This window comes from Lepus europaeus, chromosome 6 (genome assembly GCF_033115175.1).
Source record: "Lepus europaeus isolate LE1 chromosome 6, mLepTim1.pri, whole genome shotgun sequence".
Classification (NCBI taxonomy): domain Eukaryota; kingdom Metazoa; phylum Chordata; class Mammalia; order Lagomorpha; family Leporidae; genus Lepus; species Lepus europaeus.
Window position 1 is genome coordinate 85,601,431 of NC_084832.1, and position 6,000 is coordinate 85,607,430.

A 6,000-nucleotide genomic window follows, 5' to 3' on the forward strand; every position below is an offset into this window, starting at 1 on the left:
GCTGGCTTCAACCCTCAGCCTCAGCTCCTGCATCTGATGCTCAAGGAGGACGCGACCCTTCTCATGTTTCTGTGGTTCTATCATCTTTTGAATGCGGTAAGCAATATATACAATTTGGGGCATGATCCACCATCTTAAAAGAGCTTTGGTTGAGGGGGGCCAGTGCTGTGGCTGCAGCGGCGGTATCCCATATGGACTCCAGTTCGAATCCCGGTTGCTCCACTTCCAATCCAGCTCTCTGTTATGGTCTGGGAAAGCAGTAGAAGATGGCCCAAGTGCTTGGGCCCCTGCACCCACGTGGGAGATCTGGAAAAAGTTCCTGACTAATGGCTTCGGATCAGCTCAGCTCCAGCCATTGCAACCATTTGGGGAGTGAACCAGCGAGTGGAAGACTCTCTCTCTCTCTCTCTCTCTCTCTCTCTCTCTCTCTCTCCCCCTCAGTCTCTACTTCTCCCTTGTAATTCTATCTTTCAAATAAAATAAATATTAAAAAAAGAAGAAAAAGAAGAACTTTGGTTGAAATTAGGTAGATGTTCTAACACCAAATCCCTCATAGGGACAGTACAATGCCACCTTTTGTAAAGGCAAATTCAGTGTTTTTTTCTGAATCCCTCATCTCTTAAAGAAGAGCTATCTTTTTACTTGTGGGGACCGCCCAACTCCAGTATCTAGTAATGTCTATGCTTTCTCTTCCTTGCCCCTTCATCCTCACAATCAGACAAAGCTTCAATTAATAATGTATTCCCTGTTCACCTGCTCAGCAGCATTAGGGTTGCTTGTCCCTCTCTGAAGTCTGAAACACCCCCATTCAACTACAAGGCCAGCTGTGCTCTCAGTCACACCCTACACGTCAAATTGAAGACCTCCCACATGTTCCCGGGAGCCTAGTCTGCTTTACTTCCCTTCTTTATCCTGGACAGGTATGCACCTACATTTTGGTCACCAGGCTTCAGTCAACATCACCTTCTTTATTTCAGAACTTTTCAACCTCCCATCCTCCGGTCACCTCACCCCCACCCAACTGCTTCCAAATTGTGTCAGGTGTTTGGGATATTCTTTCTAATAGCCTCAGTTCCAACAAGTCAGCTTCTAGCCCTTTGGGGTTCCAGAAAGCCTAATTACTTGGTGAAGGCTTCCCAGACTGATTACAGACAATGCTAGCTTATAGAGCTCCTGTTACTACACTGCGCTCCTCCCATAGCCCTGACTTCCTATGCTTTCTGCTCAAATATGCATTTTCTGTTCACATCTTCCCCTCTCTCACTAGCAAACAGCAGCTCACATTTCCCACGTGCTTACTCCATGCTGGGTACTGCTGGGAAGTGCTTTGCATGCATTATTCCATTTTACTCTCACATCAACTCTGTGAGCTGCCAATATTATTCCCACCAGTACTGTGACAAAACAGACTCCCTCATAGGCCCACACTACATACTATCTCATATTTCTTTCTTTCTTTTTTTTTTTTTTTGACTGGCAGAGTGGACAGTGAGAGAGAGACAGAAAGAAAGGTCTTCCTTTGCCATTGGTTCACCCTCCAATGGCCTCCACGGCCGGTGCATTGCAGCCAGTGCACCGCACTGATCCGAAGCCAGGAGCCAGGTGCTTCTCCTGGTCTCCCATGGGGTACAGGGCCCAAGCACTTGGGCCATCCTCCACTGCACTCCCTGGCAACAGCAGAGAGCTGGCCTGGAAGAGGGGCAACCGGGACAGAATCCGGCACCCCGACTGGGACTAGAACCCGGTGTGCCAGCGCCGCAAGGCGGAGGATTAGCCTAGTGAGCCGAGGCGCCAGCTACTATCTCATATTTCTTAGGAGTCTTCTACATTCCATACAAAAAGTAATGCCATACACTTACATCATCTTTTACATTTACTTCTTTGGCTATAATGCCATTCAGCCTCAGAACAACCGTGAGGATGGTTATCAATAGTTCATTTACAGATGACAAAGGGGACTATGGCTCAGAGGGTGATTAACTGCCAAAGATAAAAACGTTGGCGGTGAATAACCAAGCCTGACTTTCCAAGTTGTGTGTTCTTTCCACTGCAGTCCCTGCTACCTTTCACATGTAACAACCAGAGAATAATTATAAGCAACAAGGAAACAAATACAAAATAGCAAAACCTATATCTAGGAATTCAGGGAGTAGGACACAAAAAAGTTCTTGCAGTAGGGACTGGAATTTGGTGCAGAGGTTAAACCCCTGCAGGGGTCCAGTTCTGGCTCAACTCTGATTCCAGATTCCTGCTAATCAATGACTCAAGTAGCTGGGTCCCTGCCACCCACATGGGAGACTTTTGAGTTCTGGCTCCTGGCTTTAGTCTGGCCCAGCCCTGGCTGTTGCAGGCATTTGAAGAGTGAACAAACAAAGAAATTTTAAAAAATATGTCACTTGCAATGCCTGCATCTTGTATTGGACTGCCTGCTCCCAGTGCTAGCTTCCTGCTAATTCACACCCTGGGAGGCAGCAGGTGGTGACTCAAGTGGTTGGGTCCATGGTACACATGTGGGAGACCTAAACCTCCTGGCTTCAGCCTGGACCAGCCTCAGTTGTTGGGGGCATTTAGGAGATTGAACCAGTAGATGGGAGATCTCTGTTTCTCTGCCTTTCAAGTAAGTAAATAAATAAAGAGTTTTTACCAAGTGCTGACAGTTGACAGAAGAGCAGTCATGGAGGATTTTTATGAAGAGTGAGAAGCACCATGGATTTCTTTTAACTGGCTTGTTTCTCATCTGCTGGTGAGATTATTATGTCTTTCACTCATCTGGCAAATTCAACAGCAAAGAGCAACTAAAACTTCCCATCCTTTCCCACCCCCTATTGGTGGTGCTGCCAACCAGGTCAGGGAATTTCCCAACTTGCTGTCTAGAAAAAATATCCTGCTCCACTGATGGCTGTAATACTGTAGCCCTCAAAATGGGAGCTAGGCTAATATTTTCTTCCTTAAAACTGCTGCATCCTCACAAAGGTGGGCACGCCGACAGAACTGTGTGGGAGCAGCAGACTTGTAGTACTGATTAAGACACCTGACAAGGGAATCCTGAAGCCAGAACTTCTGGGTTGCTGTTTGCTTGGATCAGCCCTGGTCAATCCGGTTCCTATTCACTCTTACAGCTCTCCTATCTTTTCTTATCCCCAGAGAGCTCTAAAATGTCTCTGCTTATCTCAGTGCTGTATTTATGCATTCAAACATCTATTGAGCATCTACTACAAGCAAAGAACGGATAGGTTATGTGGGGTTATCCTGATGGATCACACACGGAGCGTGTACTTGCTGAACCGATGGAGATGATGAACGTCAGACCCACTTTGGTAAGGAATGAATCAGCCTGGAGCGCCTGTGAAGGTGTTCAACTGGATTCCATCCCCTGCTAAAGGCACAAACTTCTGCTGGAATGCACCATACCCTAGGGGAGAAAATACACTGGACTGAGTTCAGAAAAGTGTTGGGGTGGGGGAGATGGCAATGTACATAAGGGAGGTAGGTGGAAAGGTGGAGGGTACCCAGAAATAACTGGTTGCAAATCAAACAATAGGGAGAACAATCTAATGTTAATGGGTAATTTGGCCATTAAAAGACTATAGTGTATTCTTAGCTTTAAAAAAGTACTTTTTTCAAAAGTAAAACATGTTCATCATATGAAACATTGTCTAGTGGAAGGTAAGTTTGTCCCAGAAATTAAGATACCAGTGTCTCAGACTGCCTGTGTTTGGTTCTTGGCTGCAGCTTCTGCCTCCAGCTTCCTGCTAATGTAGACCCTAGGAGGCAGGTAATGGTTCAAGTGGCTGAGTCCCTAGCACCCATGTGGGAGACCTAGATTGAGTTCTGATTCCTGGCTTTGGTTCAGTCAGGTCCTAGCCATTTCGGGCATTTGGAGAGTGAACCAGCAGATGGGAGCCCTCTCTCCCCCACTCCCCTCTCTCTGACTCTAGAATAAATATTAAAAATTGCTTAAGTAAAGAAAAGTACAAAACAAATTACCCATAACTCTTTTTTTAAAGATTTATTTATTTATTTGAAAGTCAGAGTTACACACACAGAGAGAGAAGGAGAGGCAGAAAGAGAGAGAGCAACAATCTTCCATCCTCTGGTTCACTCCCCAATTGGCCACAACAGCCAGAGCTGTGCCGATCTGAAGCCAGGAGCCAGGAGCTTCTTCCAGGTCTCCACGTGGGTGCAGAGGCCCAAGGACTTGGGCCATCCTCTACCACTTTCCCAGGCCATAGCACAGAGATGGATGGGAAATGGAGCTGCCAGGATGTGAACCAGCGTCCATATGGGATGTCGGCACTGCAGGCAGCGGCATTACTGGCTATGACACAGTGCCAGCCCCACCCATTATCCTTAACAGTATAGCAATGTTACTATGGTGATGTATGTTTTCTCATAATCTTTTCTGTGTACATGTGTACATTTTCTTTTTTGTGTATATCTTCTTTTTAAAATTGTATCTACTTATTTATTTGAAAGGTGCACATGCAGAGAGAGAGAGAGAGATCTTCCCTCTGCTGGTTCACTCTCCAAATGGCCACAGTGGCCAGGGCTAGACCAGGATGAAGCCAGAAGCCCAGAAATCGATCCAAGCTTCCCAACTTCTTGAGCCATCACCACTGTCTCCCAGGGTACAGTCTAGCAGGAAGTTGGAATTGGAAGCAGAGCCAGGACTAAACCCAGGCACTCTGCTATGGGATACAGGCTTCCCAAGTGGTGTCATAACATCTGTGCCAAACATTTGCCCCTATGTGTATCTTATTCCAATGTCTGGCAATCTTCTTACAAACTGCTTGGCAATCTACAGTACTTCTCTATTCAATAGCCTAGGAATTTTCTGATTCTACTAAATGTTATTCTAAGACAATTTTAAATGAATGCACTATATGACTATACCTTGTTATTTAACCAAGATTTGAATTTAGTTATTAAGTTTATTTTCCCAGTTTTTCATTTTTCTATGCAACTTCAAGTATTATTCATGCATGTAAATGTTTATATATTTTTATGACTATTTCCTAACATTTCCAGAAACCAAATTGCTTAGTCAAAGTGCATGCACATTTTAAAACTGTCTCACATAGATTGCCAAATTGTCTTTCAGGAAGTTCTCACCAATTTAGATTCTCACCAACAGTGTACACTGGAACTATTTATCTGAATCTTCACCAAACCTGGGCATTTCTCTTCTTTTGTAATTCTTGCCCATTTAACAGATGACAAACTTATCTCATCATTTTAATTATTACAGTACATCGAAGAATTTACCCTGCCCCATTCCCAGTGTGATGTGATTGGGGTTTGCCATATCCCCTTTCTGGACCTGAAGAGGGTGCAGGCAGCTCTGGGAGGTGCACACAAAGGTAGAGACTGACTGTGAGTGGAGCCACTGGAGTGAGTTGAGTCATGCGGAGAGCCAAAGCTGGGTTTGGTCCCATCTGTGAGTCCTAAGTCAAGCCCCATAGGAAACCAGTTATGTCAGACAGTAGTTCCTCTCTCTCTCTCTCTCTCTCTCTCTCTCTCTCTCTCTCTCTCTCAATCCCGCTTTCTCTCTCTTCCTCAACTACTTTGGGCCAGCTTTCTATAGTTAGCAAAGCAAAGAATGTTGATGGAAACATTTGCTATGAATGGATTCTATTGCCCAAAAGGAACTCAATCCACCCCTTTCAAGCATCCCAAACATGACACCCATTATTGCCAACAGTTCAATTGATCATGCTCCCCAGGGGTGTCCAGCTTTAAGGTACCTCTAAGGAAATCTCAAGCCATATATAGCCTACAGGCTATAGGATGCCTTAGACAGTATAGATAACCTATCTATGTGTAGGATAAGAGAGTGAAGAAGGAAGAATGGGGTAGTTTGGAACCAGTTTGATTCCTAAGCTGCATCAAAGTCAGGGACCTACTGACATGAATATGACAGGCTTGGGCCCTGCCTGTCCTCTATACTGACTAACCAGTTTGAAAACAGGCCAGTCTTCTCGGGGAGAGCTCAGGTGATCC